Below are 19,465 nucleotides of genomic sequence, written 5' to 3' on the forward strand. Positions count from 1 at the left end.
GTAGTCCTCTTGATATGAAACCAATTCCAAGGGTGAGGGACTATCTGAATCTTTATTCAAATCTATTTCTAGAGTCTGCATAATAGGCTCTTGAAGTTCAGAAGGAAAATTACTTGGAGTGGACTTCATAGGAATAGTAGGGCATGAAGATGTATGATATGTGAAGGAAGTGAAAATACTTGCAGCCCAATATTAGTTGGCTTGAGTTTCTTTTAAAGGCAGTACTTGAGGGTATACATAGTCAATAGGGGAAGTAGCAAGTTCTTTGTTTGGTGAATATGTATTGGAAATATTGGACACTTTAGAATGTGATTATATGTTGGATGAGATAAGTATCACATCTAAACCATTACTAGGCTTTGTTTTATGATGTTGATTTTTCTTAAGAGTAGAATCTTTAGTAGATGAGAGCTCGGATTTTTGAATTATGCCATTATCAAAGAGATCTTGGATCTTGTTTTTCAGCTCCTCACAATGTGAATTTTTATGTAAATTATGTCTATAATAGGAACAATAGTTACTCATAAAGGAAACTATTGCCACAGTGACCTTAGGTAAAACAATGAGTTTTTCTTCAAGAAGTTCTTCCAAGGTTAATTAGTAAGATTTTCCCAAAGGTGTCAAATCGGCTTTGGTTTAAACTCCCAAGGTTTGTTTTCAAAAATAGCTTTAGATTTCTTGGGTACACTATTTTCTAGGGGTTTGGTTTCAACATCATAAGAAGTTGATGGCTCATCATCTTTATAGGAATTGGAATAACTTTGCAAGGAGAATGTGCTCAATGATGTGTCTTCTTCTTCTTTTAGTCTTTGAAGTTGAGCACTTATTATTTTGATTTGTTTCTTCATACTTATTATTAGAATCCCTTCTTTCTCACTAGGAACATTAGATTGAGTGTATTTATTGCTAGCCATTTTGATGTACTATGTTTCAAGTAGTGAAAACCAAGTTTTAGAACATAAGTCTACTATAGACAGAGGAATAGCATAATGTTTATAGCCACAGACTAGACTTGGATCAAGTTTTTGAAGAGGGAGCTCAAAATAGCTCACTATTTTGGACAAATTTTGACAGACTCACATGAAGAAATCACTCTAGGGTGAGGAAATACAGACAACTAGGTGAGAAGACATAATTGGAAAGATAATTTTGACAGCTTTAGGACAAGATCTTGCATGATTATTCCCAGAGAACCATGCAAAACAATACAAAGAACCAGGTGGCATTTCAGAACAACAATTTTAGACCAATTTTCTCACGCGAGAACTTGCACAGAGCCATGTGAGGAAATGAGAATTTGACAGAAAAAAGGTAGTATTTGGAAAAATCTCACACGAAGATATATATAAAAGGACACAAGGAATTGCAAAGAACCCCATGAGAAAGTGTAGAAAGGCAATTTTCTCACATGAGACCATGTGAAATTGAAAGCGAGAAAAGGATCAGACTGATAATATTTGACTGAACTTGAAGAGATTTTCAATGGCTTTGATAGTTTTGAATAGAAGACTGGTTGTGTTTTTAAGTTTCAGGCAGATACCAACATAGTTTTCAAGGTTTGGACATCTTTTTGGTTAACAAGTAGATAGTTGTTTTTAGACACAGGAAGCAAGCAGTAGTCATAAACAATCCAACCAAGGGCAAATCAACTTAGAGGGATAGGGAAGTCTTGACCTTTTGTTTGTTTGAAATATTTGGACAAGTTTAAAGACTTGAAAAAGACACACTTTATCCCTATAACCAAAAATGGTAGAGGAAGCAAAGCCTTTGTCTCACAACTTATGTACATACGTTCACTTCATACAACCATGTCACCCCACTAAAGGGTTCCCATGTTTTTGGTGTATTCTAAGGACTCAATAACATATACACTAAATGAGCACCCTTATGGTAGGGTTCAAGCATGTATACCACCTTCTAGCATCTAGGTACATGCATATGGTGAGTATCTACATGAGATATTATTCCCCCTCACACAAAGATTATGCCCCCTTTCAAAGGTGAATTGGGTAGCAACTATCTAAAGGTTTTTACTTGGCTTCCATTCACATTAATCCCTGATGGCTTCATGAACACAGTTGAGGCCAGCAGTGTACACTAGCATTTGAAAGTGTGCATGCTTAACTAGAAAGACTAGGGCTAGTGCAACAAACATAGCCTCTTCTTGATATGCGATATCAAAGTGAAGAAGAGGAAATTAACATGGCTTTGGAGTCTTTCACTCTACAAAGCTTCTTTATTATAGTGATTTGGAATCATTGACGAAAGGTGTATGCTCACTTGGGTCATTCCCAAAGTTTGGATCACTCTGACAGGCCCTCTAAAGGTTGACTCAGACTGGTGGTTTAGATCTAAGGGTCTAGGAATCTAATTTCCCTTAAGGGGAAAGAGCATACTCCTCTACTTCACACCTTACCCAAACACGTAGAACATGTTCATCATCGAGTTAGCTTATCAATCCCAATGTTTCTTTTTCCAAGACTTTGATCTCCCAAAAGGAAATCATCATCCCTTCATAAAAAGCTTTTCTTGGGAGAACCACTAACTTTCTTGCCTCCCTTGAGTATTGTCTTCCAAAGGTGTCTAGGTTTCTGATTTACTCTTGGGCATCACTTCCAAGTAGTAAAGAGCATAATTCCCTATTCCTTTGTCAAGAGCCCTATGAAGTTCACAAGCCATATTAAACTATGTGTAAGAAGGAAATAAAAGAAGATACAACATTTTAGTGGGTTTGAATTCATTTCTTTGACATACATTTCTTTGACTAGGTGTCCTGCAATCAAACCATTAGTCTCATTTAAGTGTTTGTAATAAGGTGTCTTTGACAAGTGATCTACAAACCATTGTTAAGCTGTTGAAAATCAGAAATCAAAAATAAAAATGCTTTAGAAATAAATGTCAATTAAATCACCATGATAAAAATAGAATCTTAAAATTGCATTTTGCATTTATTGATGCTGAATTTTACAACCAAGCATGTCATCACAGGAGGATTCAACTAAAAAACATTACCTCTTGATCTTGTGCCAGTAGCAATCATCTTACCATCTTTATCCTTGATAATACATGTCTTCTCTATGAAATGTAATTGGTATCCCCTATCAACCAACCGTCCAACACTCAAAAGATTATGTTCAGACCATCAACAAAATAAACATCATCAGTGTTAGTTTTACCATCAAGAGTAATAGATCTTATTCTTTTTATATGACAAGCTGCATTGTTTCCAACTCTGACGATTCCTCCATCAAAATGGTTGAGCTCAAAAAATTTATTCATACCACCAGTCATATGATGTGAACAACCACTATCTATGATCCAATCAGATTTCTTCTTTTCAACATGTGACTCTAATTCCTTTTCTCTAACTTCTTTTTCCAAACTTTCTTCTTTAATTGCAACAAATCCTAGTTCATCACTTTCACTCAAGAAACATTCCACACTAGCTTCGATACCTTCATCATTTGCATGAAGACATTCTCTAGGTCTCCTAAGCTTGAAATTTATCTTATACTTATTTATTCTCTTAGGAAACTTAGAAGCATAATGACCAAATTCATTACAAGTCCAACATTTAAAGATTTTCTTACCTTCAGTTTCTTCTTTCACAAGTAGGGAAATTCCTTCTTCAATCTATCTTTCTTCTTTAGTACTTCCTCTGTTGTTTCTAGCATAATCTCCACTAGTACTCACACTCCTTGTCAATGTAGATCATACACTTAGTTTTTTGAATTCTATCTCAATTCTAGGAAAATCTCTACTCTATCTTAAGCTTATCTTTGTTTCTTCCAATCTTCCATGAAGAGTCTCTCTTGTAAACTTTTCTTTGCGTGGTATAACTTGTTCAATAATATGTGCTATCTAATTATATGTAGGTGTCAAAGTTTTCAAGATCTTCCATACAATTTCATCTTCATCTTTCTTCTGATCACAAGCTTTAATTCCTACAATAATTTATGATATTCTACCAAAATTATTTCTTACAGATTCATCTTCCATCATTTTAGCTTCTTAAAACAAACATATCCAATTTTTTAATCTAACCTTCTTAGCATTCTTATCACCTTCATATGTAGATTCCAAAGCTTTCCAAATTTGATATGCCAATCTTAAAGATTTTACCCTACTGTACTCATTTTGAGGAAGGGCTATCAAAAGTGCTTTTGTAGCAAGCATGTTACACATGAATAATTCTCTCTGTCTTTCAATACAATCTTCAAGCTTATCTTCTTCAATCACTTCTTTCTCATTCTTATTAATCATCCAGTATCTAGGACCCATAAATAGAAAATGTGTCTTCATCTTCTCTATCCATCATAGTTGGTTCCATCAAACTTCATACTATCCTTTCTAAAATGACTCATCGTAGATCTCCTTAAGTTGTTAAGTTTTTACTTCAAGGACCTGATGTTCTTATAATAATTGTTATAAAGTAAAGTCCACCAAGATAACTAGGGGGGGCTAAATAAATTATCCAATCAAAATAACTTTTATTAACCTTATTAAATCTAAAACATGTAATTAGAAAATGCAATAACCACAAGAAGATAACCATACACAATAATACCAAATTTGTTAACTAGGGAAGCCCTTGATCAAAGGAAAAACCCTGTTGGGGATGGTACCCACAAAATGATGAACTAATACATGAATTCCTTGTAAGAGGATGGACCCTATTAGGAGTCAATGAAATGCATTCAATACATATCTATCCCTCTTAGGAGACTTTGAATCCCTGTGAGGAGATTCTAACCCCATTAGGAGGTGTACCAAACTTGTTAAGAGTTGTGGAAGGTAGAAGGACCCACTGTCCAAAAAACTTCATGGGAAAGACCACTTTACACATTGTCCAACTAGCCTTAGTATTATTCCTTTTTTAAAAATACCAAATTATCAACTGTCCAGTAGAACTTTTTAGCAAATAAAATAACTTCTCTCTTTCACTATATCTCTACTGCACCAAACACTTTTTAGATCTCAATATGAGATCCACAAACTTGCATCACAAAAGTCCCTTAGATGACTTACTCACATGTAATGTGTACTTACAATTTTCTTGCATTCACTTTCTTCAATACCTTTTTTAAACACAAGGAAAATAATTTTCCTCTATACCAAGTCCTCAAATTAATTTTTTACGTCAATATTAAGCCTTTTTCAATTTACAATTACAAGATTATAATCTGGATGAACAATAATGATGCAAGATTAATCTAAATGGACTCAATAAAAAAATAATATTCAAAAGTGATGCAAAATGTTGTTGAGAATAGATTCAGGAAGATTGTTGAAGGAGACTATTGAGAACATATTGATATAAGTATGATCAATATGTTTCAATCATTATTTTGTTACTGATGTCAAACCTGCTATTTGCTGGTAAGACAACTGCTTATATGACTTCAGTACTATCACTTATTTGATTGATGAACAAGATTTGATCAAAAAAATGTAACAATAGTGTATCACCTAATTTAGTATTGCAAATTGAAAACTAATTATTAAATGAAAGCTTTAACCATACTAAACATGGAAAACACTTATGATAGGACTGATTTTTATCACCACAAAAGGAAGCAAACCAAGAATGGTAGGCTCCTAATGGTATACCATATGATGCAATGGATTTTTCCCTAATAGAAGGGGATCCATGCTCACATTGTGCTCAAGCTTCCGACGGATGGGGGTTTTTACCAAGTGTATACATGGATGAGGGTTTCAACAATGGAGGTATGGAGGGATTTCAGCATTATGATAGTATTTTAATAATTTTTTAGGCTCTCAAAATAGCATTATAACATTGCATGAAAAGGTGGATGATTTTTTGAAGGGAGAGGATTCCATTTATAGGCCAAGGGGTAGAGAGATGGATGGTCAAGATGCAAAAGATGATGAGATGATGAGGGAGGGCTAGGATACAAGGAGAAGAGAGCACATGGATTGTGCTTATTTGGGGCCAATAGGGAGGTGACACATGAAGGGAAGGGAAGGTGGATGGTTAATAAAGGAGGCTCAAGAGATAAAGGCTCCATAAATGCTTTGTAAGAGTCATAAAGGGGGATGTAAGAGATGTAAGAGATATTTAAGGAGTTGTAAGAGATATTTAAGGAGTTGTAAGAGGTGTAAGGGATATTTTTACTTTAGCTTGGGTTAGTAAGTCTTAACCCTTGCTTAAAGTTGTGCACATGCTTAGGAGGGGGATTAGGATTAGCTTAGAAAGGGGGTTAGGAGGGCAAGTAGCTTAGCTTTGATGGGATGGGTTAGTTAGGTGGCTAAGTGAGGTTATTAAGAGCGAATGGGTTGGATTAGGAGTTTGGATAGGGTTTAGGGAGTCTTTTAGGATTTTAGGTATTTTATTAAATGATTTATTCAATAAAATGGGAGATGGAATTAAATTGAATAGATTTGAGGATTTATTCAATTTAATAGAGGAATATGGATTTAATTGATAAATTGATTTTGGGTTATCATTTGATTTTATCAATTGGACTATAGTTAATTAAATTAATTAATTAACTAGGGGATGAAGATTAATTAATTAAATAATAAATATTTAATCAATAATGTCCTAGGAGATGACTAAATATGATTACCTAGTGATGTAATCAGATTTAGATGTCTACATTTTGCCCCTCTTTGACATAGTGTTGAAACAACATTATTTCAAAGAAGTTTAAATATCGACCATGCGAAGAAGACTTTTTAAAGCAACATGGTTGCCCCAATTTTGAGTAGGAGAAGAGAGAATGGACTATGTGATGCCCCCTCAAGAAGGTGGTAGGGGAAAAAAAGAGACACGATGGCTTCTTGAAAAATTGCAGTAAGCTTGTGGGGGCCAAGAGGACAGGGAAGAGGGAAAAATAGGTTTAAAAAGGACAAAAAAGGAGAGAAAAACAAGGATGGTAGTTAAAAAGAGGAATTATCGAAGAACCTATAAACGTAGCTAGGGCACTAAGGAGCCGATAAGTGGCTAGAAGAGGGCTAGAAAGGGTTGTTTGCATTCAGATTGATGAGGAGATATAGTTGCCAGGAGCTCTGCGTTGGATTTTATGATGGCAACGATGGGATGACCAGAGCATCAAGTAGATGTAGTGCAAAAAGTATGAGTATGACGGATGCTTGATTGATCGATAGGGTCAAAAACCTCTCTATAATTTTTTATTTCACATTTTTTAGAGCATTCTAGGAAAAGCAAAAACACAATCCCAAGGCCACGGGTCCGAAAAAAATGCGTGCAAAATCGATGGGATTGCGATCCTGCTAAAATAGCCCAATAGTAGGAGAGTTTGAGAAGTTCATTGGGTTTTGCATGAGACTGCGATTTCGGGATGGGAAGTTATGCAAGAATGCTGGAAACTCAGTGAGATTGCATTCCTACAAGAAGGAATGCGACTATTTTTGTAGTAACACAATCTCGTAGTCGAAGGGGTCAACACGAGGATGGGGTTGTATTGATCAGGGTAGTCAAGGCTAAAACATGATATTGCAGGAATAAGGATCTGTGGGAGTGCTAGTTTAAGCTAGCGCAAGAATGCACAGGCGGGAATGTGGTCAAAGGGTCAAGTGTGGGTAAGAGTCGAGGGTGAGATCCTGTGTGAAGATATATCTATGGGAATGTGAGGGTTTGGTTTCACAAGAATGTGCATTTTGCTAAAAAAATGCAAAAAAAGCTAGGGGTTGGGTAAGATGAGGGGTTGGAGAGTAAAAACTGACACAAAATATTGATAGTTGAGTGGGTTTTTTGGTGTGTAGTGGTCACTAGAGGTGTTGGTATTGCGGGAGTGCTGAGTGGTAGTACTACGCATGAGAGAGATGCTAACATTCGTAGACTAGGTGAGGATCGAGGCCATTGGACTTGGTTATCTAGCACGGTTGCCCCACACCCGTACATATATGGTGATGGTGACAACCCTGTGCGAGCGATGGCACAGCGAGATTGTGACCTTTCACTTGTTGATTAGGGAGATGAAAATGACTTTGGAGGACATGTATCAAATTTTTAGACTATCAGTATGGGGGATGCCAGTGATGGCAACCAGGGAGATGACAAAAAAGGTGGCAATATAGGGACTAGTGGAGCCCAAAGTGGAGTATAGGATTTGGCAAGGGAAATTTGCTTTAGATGAGCACCTGGATCATGTGGCCTCGGAGAGGCATATTTATTTTTATGTGTTGGGACTGGTCTTTGGATACATCATACCAAATACAGGTGGGACAGGAGTGACCCTGGCACTGATACTAGTACTAATGTGGGTAGTCGATGCAGGAGTCCCAGCAGCATGGGGGTCCTTGATGTTAGCAGAGTTATACAGGGATCTACACCAGATAGTGTACCAAGGTGTTGGCTAGTAGGGGAGGAGTATAGGGTTTTCCACACTTTTATAGGTATGGACCTGGGAGCAATTTGCAGTGCTCACGCCACTTGGGCGCAGAGATAGACAGGTAGAGGAGCCAGTGGTGTACAACTAGGCTAAGACACTGACCTACCACCATACAAATGTTGTAGATTACTAGAGAGTTGTGCTGGATGACATGGTGACAGTAGTGTGGAAGCCATATATGGGCCTGGGGCCATGGGTGGAGGAGGGAGAGCAACTACCATACACTATATCCCTGTGCTTTGTGTTTGGTTGGTGGGCTTACATTATAGAGCAGTATAGGCCGGATAGGGTGTTACAACAGTTTGGATGGCGGCAGATGGCTCTAGGGGAGCCAAACTTGTATCAGCGTGTGACACATAAGCCAGTATCAATATATGGGCTAGCCTTGCAGAGAGAGGGATTATTGAGGGCATGGTTGTAGCTGGAGCCATATCAATGGGACTAGTTTGGGGAGTCAGCAGATGTGGGCTCCACTCAAGAGTACCGAGACACTTTTGTGCAGCCAAGAATAGTGGGTCGAGCATAGGTTACGAGGGTGGTAGTGGTGGCAGGAGAGTTAGCCCAAGTAGCATGATAGGGGAGGTACATAGCTAAAGGGTTCAAACAGTGGGCAAAGGCCATTGTGAAGGAGGAGGGGGGGCCAGTGCGATAGACACGGAGGGTAGGGAGGCAGGAGAGAGGAGCACATCCGGAGAGAGGAGGCGAGGAGAGAGGAGGAGAGGAGAGAGTGGGGGAGAGGAGAGAGTGAAGGAGAGGAGGCCATAGGGGGAGACGAAGTAAAGGCCACAGAGGCCAGTAGGGGGGGGATGAAGGAGGGCCAACGGCAGGGGGAGGGAGTGGTGGATGGGCAATCAATTATGCATCTCTATAGCAAGTAGATGATGTGATGCGCCAACTACATTGTGATACCCAGCAGGAGTAAGATCAGCTTCGGATATAGTGGGATCAGTTTTGGCAGGAGTGAGATGCAGCGTAGGGGCAGGCTGACAGGGCAGGTATAGAGGTGGGGAGGCTATAGATGGAGATAGGGCGAGTGGAGGGGAGATTGGATGTGGTGACTTTGGAGAGGCAAGCCACTCAAGAAAGGATAAAAGCCCTCCAGTAGGATCAAGATTGGCTAATGGTGGAAGTGGCGACCCTATGGCCACAGGTGGTAGTGGGAGGTGGGATAAATGAGCTGAGGAGACTACAAGCAGACGTAGACCAAGGGAGATACCACACAACAGTCTTGGCATCCTAGATAGAGCATTATAGGTGATCAACATGGTCGAGTACAGTTGGGACATGCATAGGGATGCAAGGAGGAGGGGATAGTGAGTGGAGTACTGGAGGGGAGAGTATAGGTAGGTCTCAGCGCACTAGGCATAGTCACAGGATAGGACAGAACCAAAAGCGGGGGATAGGGGTGAGGGGGAGGAGGGATGAGGTGGAGAGCTTAGGGATAGGAGGAGGATTGATGAGGCCACCACCTCCACCACCAGCAGCACCAGGGGCAGGGGGGATGCAGAGGAGTCAAATCAGTGATCAACGCTATGCTAGATTTTTGACATGATGAGCATTTTGCTATATAGATCGGTAGTTTTGAGATGTATATGTTGTGCAGGCATAGACCTATTGTATGATATGGCCATTTTATATTGGGACTTTGATGGACTATTATGCTTTCATTCTTTTATGGATTCATTGTGGAGGGTATTTTATATATATATATATATATATATATATATATATATATATATAGAGAGAGAGAGAGAGAGAGAGAGAGAGAGAGAGAGAGAGAGAGAGCTGATGATTCTTCAGGGTGGGATATGTGTTATGGACTTCTCATGTCATGAGTATTACTGACGATTTGTGATGCAGGATGTGATATGTGTTGAGATTATGATGTCATTGATAGTTTATGATGTAGGATGTGATTTTTGATGATTTCATTAGATGTGATGTGACATGTGATCATGTGTTTAGCTTTATGATATTTTGGATGTGATGCAAGATGTTTTGATGTGATCCCTAATGATGTGATTTCTTCTTATGATATGTGATGTGATATGTTTTGATATGATCTCAGATGATAGGATTTACCTTATGATATGTGATGTGATATGTTTTGATATGATGATAAGTACAAACTAAAGGATAAATGACAAATGTAAAAATGGATTACTAACTAAAGGATAAACAACAAATTTTATGATATGGGAAATGAACATAATGTTATGAGATGTTTAGGATATGTTAACACAAACTAAAGATGAATGAAAGATTCAAAAAGAAGAAGCACAAAAAAAAAGATGAAAATACAAGTTTAAAAAGAATAATGAACTTAATGATGAAATACAATGCTAAAATGAATCATAATCTAATGATGAATGACAAAGCTAAAATGAATTAGAATCTAATGATGATTGAAAATGTGATGGGGACACAACCCACGAACAGAATGGACACAACAAAAAAGGGAAATTGTATTAACTAAGAAAATAAGCAAGTGCAAATAGTACAGAGAAAATAAACTTCAAGACATGCCCTAAGGGCTTACATTAGCATAAATCTGGAGATAATTTCTCCTTTTAGTACCTCCTCTCAAACTCCACTCTGAACTACCTTTTACAATGCCATAAATCTCCTTAAATAGACCCTAGAGGGTTAAGGACTAGTACATTCTAGAAAGTACTAGTAGGCATCCACCAACCAAATAGAAGGTTCCAGAAGCTGCGTTAGAAGTCAGTGCAAATCTAGAAGAATCCAGAAATAGTAACCAAACTTTCGGGAGGCATAACTTTTCAACCGTAGCTCCGATTGACGAACCGTTTACATTTTCGAAAAGCTCTCAAAGCACTTTGTAGCCTTATAGACCAGCTTCGCTCGTCTCCCATTTTTTGGCCCTTTTTGAGGTCATTTAATGCCCCTAACCTGACTTTGAAGCATTCTTAGGAGGTCTCCAAAACCCAAAAAACTGTAATAACTTTCAAGTTGTGGGGCCTTTTGACTTGATTCTTTTTTTGGAATGCTCTAAATCACAATTACATTCATCCGGCCAACTCACACCTTCTAGGTCACCAAAATGATGGCCAAATTGCATGCTCCTATTTTTTTGAGATTTTCTAGCACACTGATAGTTGAACTGTGAGAGTTGGAACCTTTATTTGACCCAAATGGGTATCCAAAAATGAAAAGACATGAAAAAAAAACTAAGTCTAAGTACTTTTTTTTTTTGGGTGACACAAGATTGCCCTTATACCTCTGGATGCTCCTACATCAGACACCCAGGGTAGATTGAAAAGTGACCCTGTCACTTTATGAATGGTAGAGGAAATCCCAAATGGGAAACCTCAGCTGCTGAAATCCAAGTTGAGTCCTCGATCGTTCATCCTTTCTATTTGACCAAATACTCTTCATACTGCCTGTTTCTGGTACTCCTACCCACACGATGATCTAGAATGTCTTCTATCTCCTCCTTCTTAGAAGCAGGAATTGGACATGGCTCTAACACTAGCTCCTCATCTGCACCATCATCATGATACTCTGTTAAATTTGCAATGTTGAAAATGGGAGAAATGTGAATACCATCTGGCAACTCCACTTCATATGCATTTCCTGAGTCATGTTTCTTCAAAATTTTGCAGGGGCCAAATTTCTTCATTTTCAGCTTGTTGTAAGTACCGGCTAGAAATATTTCTTTTCATAAGTGCACCATGACTAGATCTCCTACTTGGAATTCCTTATGTCTTCTCCTTTGATCAGCCCTAGCTTTATACTCTTGATTCATCTTGGTAATGTGTGCCTAAACCTCCTCATGTAGACGCTTGATATGTTCAGCAAATTCTTCCGCTTCAGCACTTGTCCTCTCCCCTTGCTCTATCTTCCTCAATTCTGGTGCAGTCCTTGGGCTATTCCCATATACAATTTGGAATGGTAATTATCCAATACTCCTATTTATAGAGTTATTGTAAGAAAACTCTACTTGTGGTAGAATCAAATCCCATCCCTTGGGCTTATCCCCAACTAAACATCTCAGCAACTTGCCCAGACTTTTGTTTACCACTTTTTTTTGGCCATAAGTCTGTGGGTGATGCGTGGAACTGAATTTCAAGTCTATTCTTAACTTTTTCCACAATGTCCTCCAGAAATACCCCACAAATTTAGTATCTCTGTCAGAAACTATGCTCCTTGGAAGACCATATAGACTTACCACTTCTTTGGAAAACAAGTCTGCAATATGGAAAACATCATGAGTTTTGTGGCATGGAATGAAATGTGCCATTTTGGAGAACCTATCAACCACCACGAATACTGAGTCATTACCCCTTTGTGTCCTTGGCAATCCAAGAACAAAATCCATACTTATGTCCTCCCATGGCCTTGATGGAACAGGCAATGGCTGATATAGGCCAGTATTGTGACTAAATCCCTTGGCAACTTGACAAACCTGGCAACTCTGTACAAACTTCTTCACATCCTATGAAATTTGAGGCCAAAAATAATGTTCTCTAAGAATGGAAATGGTCTTATCTCGACCAAAATGTCCTGCCATCCCTCCACTGTGTTTCTCCTTAATTAGATTTTCCCTCATGGAACTCCTTGGAATGTACAATTGACTACCCTTGAACAACATGCCATCTTGAATCAAATAGTCTAACCACTTATTTCTATCTACAGCAACAGGTTCTTTACAAGCTTTCCATGCTTCAGCAAAATTAGGATCCTCGGGGTACAAATTCTTGAGTTCATCAAACCCAACTACTTCAACCTGCATTATTGTAAGCAATAACTATCTCCTACTTAGTGCATCTGCAACCCTATTAGATTTTCCACTTCTATGCTTCAACACAAATGTATAGCTCTGCAAGAACTCTACCCACTTCATATGCCTCTGATTCAATTTACCTTGGCTATTTAGGTACTGTAATGTCTGATGATTAGTATACAAAAAAAATTACTTTGGCAATAAATAATGCCTCCATTTCTTTAAGGCTTGAACTATTGCATAGAACTCTTGATCATAAACAGAATACTTCTTCTTTGAATCATTCAATTTTTCACTAAAATATGCAATAGGCTTACCTTCTTGGCTTAATACAGCCCCAATAGCACTACCACTAGCATCACAATCCACCTGGAACACTTTTCTAAAATCTAGAAGTGCCAACATAGCTATTCTATCACCTTCTTCTTCAGCAATTCAAAACTTCTCACAGCTGTTGCAGTCCATTTGAACTCTTTTCTATCCCCTCTTATTGTATCAGTTAGGGGTGCACATATGCCACTGAAATTCTTAATAAACTTCCTGTAAAAACTAACTAGACCATGAAATGATCTTACCTCAGTAGCAGACCTTGGAGTAGGCCATTCCAAGATGGCTTTTACCTTCTCTGGATCCATTTTGAGACCTTCAGGTGATATAACAAACCCCAAATAGACTAACTCCCTTTTTGCAAAGTTACACTTCTTCAGATTAATTAATAGTTTCTCTTCCCTTAGCTTTTCAAGGACACTACGAACATGCAATAAATGTTCTTCCAAAGTCTTGCTGAAAATTAAAATATCATCCAAATAAACAATAACAAATTTTCCCAAGAACTTCTTAAGTACCTCATTCATGAGCCGCATGAAGGTGCTTGGGGCATTCGTCAATTCAAAGGGCATGCCTAACCACTCATAAAGACCCTCCTTGGTCTTAAAGGTTGTTTTCCACTAATCTCCTTCTCGAATTCATATTTGGTGATAGCCACTCTTCAGATCTATCTTTGTGAAGTACTGAGCTCCACTCAAGTAGTCCATAATATCATCCATCCTTGGCTAAGGAAACTGGTACTTGATGGTGATCCTATTTATAGCTCAAGAATCTATACACATCCTCCACTCTCCATCCTTCTTTGGTGCGAGTACTACAGGTACTGCACATGGACTCGGGCTCTCTCGAATCAAGCCCTTCCTCAACAACTCTTGAACCTGTCTATTTAGCTCCTCTATTTTAGTACGAGTCATCCTATGAGCAGCCTTGTTAGGCAAACTAGCTCCTGGAATCAGATTTATCTAATGACTAATTTGCCTTACTGGTGGCAATCCATCTGGAACACTATCAGAGATAATATCTCCAAACTCCCCTAGTAAATCTGAAACTTCAACTGGTATTTCACTACTACCTTCTTTATCTTTCCTAGGAATCAAAGCATAGCACATATGCTGATGTTTCATGCCATCTAAAAACTTCCTTCCATCAACAAGACAAATCCTAGCACTGCTACATACCTTTTCACCTTCCTTTTTCATGGGCTTCAATTTGTGGTGAACTCCATCCTTTGTCAAAGAGTATGTGTTTACATGTCCATCATGTACTGCATGTCTATCAAACTACCATGGTCTACCCAACAATAGATGGCAAACATCCATCGAAATAACATCACAGAGAACTTCATCATGGTAACTCCCAATTTTTAATTTTACTAAACATTGTTCACTTACTAGGACCTTATGATCATCTTTTACCCAAGCAATCCGATAGTGCTGGGGATGTTTCTCCCTCTTGAGCTTCAGCTTAGAGACCATCTCTTCTGATACCAAGTTATCAGTGCTACCACCATCAATGATCATGTCACAACATTTATCCTCGCACTTGCATCTGGTATAGAACAAACTCCTCTGTTGTCCTAGTTCAATCTCACCACTTAGTAGGACTCTTTCATTACCAAGGTCTCTCCTCTTTTTGCATCCTCTGAATGTGATGATTATGCATCCTCATCCACATGAGCAACCCTAGCTTGGCCCTCAGCTCTCCTATCTGTCCTTCCTTGTCATTAAGGGCATTCAAAGGCACGATGACCTTCTTCATTGCAATGGAAATAGGTACCATGAAAGCCTCCTCTTCCTTGTCCATGTCCTCTACCTCTTCCTCTTTGATTTCCAAAGTCTTGATCATGGGAGCAGTTGAAACCCTCATTCCTCAAGTTCCTGCTAGTACCCACATCTTCATTTTTCTTTTGGGTTTCATTGCGGCCTCCAGATGATCTACTGCTTCCCCTTCCTCCTTGATCGTGCCCTCTTTGTCTTCCTTCAAACCTTTTATTCAGCTTCTCTTCAACTCATAGGGCAAACTGGTATGCCTCTTCAACACTGGTCATTCTTACCAGACTTAATTCCTCCTGGATGCTAGGTTGCAACCCACTGATATAACGAGCAACCTTCTCCTTATTTGCTTCTGCATGCTCCGCTCTAATCAAGAGTCAGTAAAATTCCTCTGTATATTCTTGGACTGATCTTCCTGCTTTCTTTAACCCATGCATCTTCTTAAACAAATCAAGCTTATAGTCCACAGGAATGAACTGCTTCTTCAATTTGTCTACCATGTGATCCCATCTTGTGATCTTCTCCTTTCCTCTTCTGTTTCTTTCCAATTAGACCTCTTGCCACCAGATTTTGGCATGGCCTTTCAGTTTGGCCTTTGCAAACTTAACCCTATATTGGTCCCTAATATCCTCATACTCAAAGTATTCTTCCAGTTCATTGAACCAATCGATCAACTCATTTGGTTTCAGGTTTCTTGAAAATACACCCACTTCAATTGTGGGTCTTTTCCCAAACTTAGTAATGGCCCTAAAAAGCCTTTCCTCTGCATGATTCAGAACTTCCCCGTCAAATTCTCCTTCTGGCTCCATTACTTCTTCTTCATTTTCATCCTCGCTGTTGTCACCTGCAGCAACATTTGCTCCTCTATGGAGCTCCTCTTGCAATGCTTGCACCTGCCTTTGGAGGGCTCTAACCTCCTCAGGATTAATAGCTCTGGCCCTTCCACCATGCTCTCTTCATGGAGGCATCTTCTAACTCAAACCCACAACCACACAGTCCTGGTGCAAACTGCCTCACAGTCGGCATTCTGTCTACACACTCAAGAAAATCGGCTCTGATACCACTTGATGGGGACACAACCCATGAACAGAATGGACACAACAGAAAAGGGAAATTGTATTAACTAATAAAATAAGAAAGTACAAATAGTACAAAGAAAATAAACTTCAAGAGATGCCCTAAGGGCTTACATTAGCATAAATCTAGAGATAATTTCTCCTTTTAGTACCTCCTCTCAAACTCCACTCCGAACTGCCTTTTACAATGCTAGAAATCTCCTTAAATAGACCCCAGAGGGTTAAGGACTAGGAGTACATTCTAGAAAGTGATAGTATGCATCCACCAACCAAATAGAAGGTTCCAGAAGCTGCGTTAGAAGTCGGTGCAAATCTAGAAGAATCCAAAAACGGTAATCAAACTTTTGGGAGGCATAACTTTTGAACCGTAGCTCCGATTGACGAACCGTTTACATTTTCAAAAATCTCTCAAAGCGCTCTATAGCCCTATGGACCAGCTTCACTCATCCCCCATTTTGCGGCCCTTTTTGAGGTCATTTAATGCCCCTAACTTGACTTTGAAGCATTCTTAGGAGGTCTCCAAAATCCAAAAAACTGCTATAACTTTCAAACCATGGGGCCTTTTGACCTGATTCTATTTTTGGAATGCTCTAAATCACAATTACATTTATCTGGCCAATTCACACCTTCTAGGTCACCAAAATGATGGCCAAATTGCATGCTCCTATTTTTTCAGGATTTTCTAGCACACTGATAGTTGAACTGTGAGAGTATCCAAAAATGAAAAGAAATGAAACAGAAACTAAGTCTAATTACATTTTTTTGGGGTGACACAGGATTGCCCTTATACCTCTGGATGCTCCTGCATCAAAATGCTAAAATGAACCATAATCTAATGATGAATGAAAAACTTAATGATGAACTACAATACTAAAATGAATCATAATCTAATGACGAACTACAATGCTAAAACAAATCAGAATCTAATGATGAATGACAATGCTAAAATGAACCATAATCTAATGATGAATGACAAAGCTAAAATGAATGAAAAACTTAATGATGAACTACAATGCTAAAATTAACCATAATCAAATGATGAACTATAATGCTAAGGTTTAAGAAAACTAAAAGAGAGAACAATAAATTTATGATATGCTAGAAAGAACACAAACTAAAAAGATACAGCTGAGACTTATGATAAGCACGTGAGAATAACATAAAAGATTGAATGTGATGATATTTTGAGATATGATAAAAGGATACAAGCTATGATAATACAACATACTAGATTCTAGGAGAGGCAAGACAAATGATGATGGTGGAATAGGATAACCAATGTTTGACTCATGATAGGGTTGTATGATATGAAAAGTGAACATAGGAGATATTGACTCTAAGGAGAATGATGTTGGAAATGAGTGACCAACAAACTCACAGTTAGGAGGATAGTGGAGATTAGAGCTAGGATAGTAACTTATGATAGGGATCACATCATGATGGTGGTAAAATAGTAACTTAGGGATGAGAAGCTATGATAATGAACAAGAGTCATTGTTGGATGATTTGAATCAAAAGATTTTTATAGTGGCAAAAAGCTAAAATTTTGAGGGAGAGAGGTGATGAAAAGGAAGAGGATACCAAGGGTTTTGAAAATTAATGTGAGGTGTCTCAAAAGCTTGAGAGCGGGGTACTTCGTGAGGAAGTACCAATATGTAGCATGAGCACTTTATTTGATATATGAATATTAGGGATCTACCAAGGTTACTAAGAACATCAAGGTCTTTTTCCCAATATTACATAGGATTAACTCTAAACAAGCATGCAAGGATTGCCCCAGCATCACACATGAGTCTTGGAGAGATCAGTGTGGGAACAATGCTGGGGGATCCACAAATAAATGATATCACCTAAGTACAACATGTTATTAGAAACAAAAACATGGTTGAAATATGCAAGGGTGATATTTGACTGACTCACAAGTAGAAAAAGACAGCGATTGAAACCATGCCTCTAAGTTGCTCTAGTCAAAACGCACCATGATATGAAATGATCATGGTGATTGTGAGAAGGAAATAATGAAATATATGTGGAAGCGATCAATCAAAACATACAAAACCCCAAGAGTTCACAAAGAAAGAACAAAAGTGCAAAAAAGTAACCTTTTTCTAAAGAGATCAACTAATGGGCTACTGATGGGCTAGGGACACAAGGTGTCACAAGAAGACATGGATAGGATGTACAAGAATAACTATAAAATAATTGGAAATTTGGGAACATATAATAAAATATGGCACTAAGTATGCACATGACGGGGGAAAGCTCAGGATGAGGAGATAACACTATTATAATACAAGTATTGTTATAGGGGTGTGATATGTGCAATGTGACTATTGTTTGTGATATTGTTGTATTTACAAGATTATGATACATAGGATACAAGAGGACGAACAAGGATGTAAGACACAGAATACTACTTGCCGAAGAGGATGGATACTAGATTACAAGGATGAAAATAACTGATGAGACACATGTGGTAGAGTACAATGGTATGGTACATCGAGTATGATACAAGATTCTATAATATAGGGGGTTAGGTAGGATGCTGCAAAGTGTGGAGTGTTGGAGGGTGATGTTGTGAAGCGTGGTGGAAGATGTGAATAGTAAAATTATGAGGAACACCTTGGAAAACAGGGAGATGGTTGATGTAATATGGAGTGGTGATGTGGGAGATGCGTGTCAATGATAGATAATAAAAAGGCTTAAGTACACTTGGCACCTATTTGCTAGGTTTTCACCAGGGACTCATCCAAGGCACTTGAATTGCCAAGTTTTCACCATTGGATGCTTATTTTTCTTTACTTGCTTGTGTTTTGAGAATTTTGCTTTTAGGTGTAGAATTTCTTAAGGTGAATGATGTTGGCAGGATCATTTATGACTTCACCTTCAATGTAGATAGCTGATAGGCTCTTGAGCCAAAAGATTCCATGACCACGTAAGGACCAAGCCATGTGGGCTCAAACTTGCCTTTCTTTTCTTTGTTAGCTTGATCCTTCATGTTCTCTTTAAGGATCATGTCACCTTCTTGAAAACTGTGCAGATGGACTTTCCTATTGAAATTGTGCTTGAGGTGATTCTGGTAGACCATGAGGTGGTCATAGGCTTGTTGCCTTCACTCATCAAGTAGATCAAACTGAGTAAGTCAAGCCACTCTATACTCTT

Source organism: Cupressus sempervirens, chromosome 10 (assembly GCF_028749045.1).
Source record: "Cupressus sempervirens isolate cs-2001-9-10 chromosome 10, ASM2874904v1, whole genome shotgun sequence".
Classification (NCBI taxonomy): Eukaryota; Viridiplantae; Streptophyta; class Pinopsida; order Cupressales; family Cupressaceae; genus Cupressus; species Cupressus sempervirens.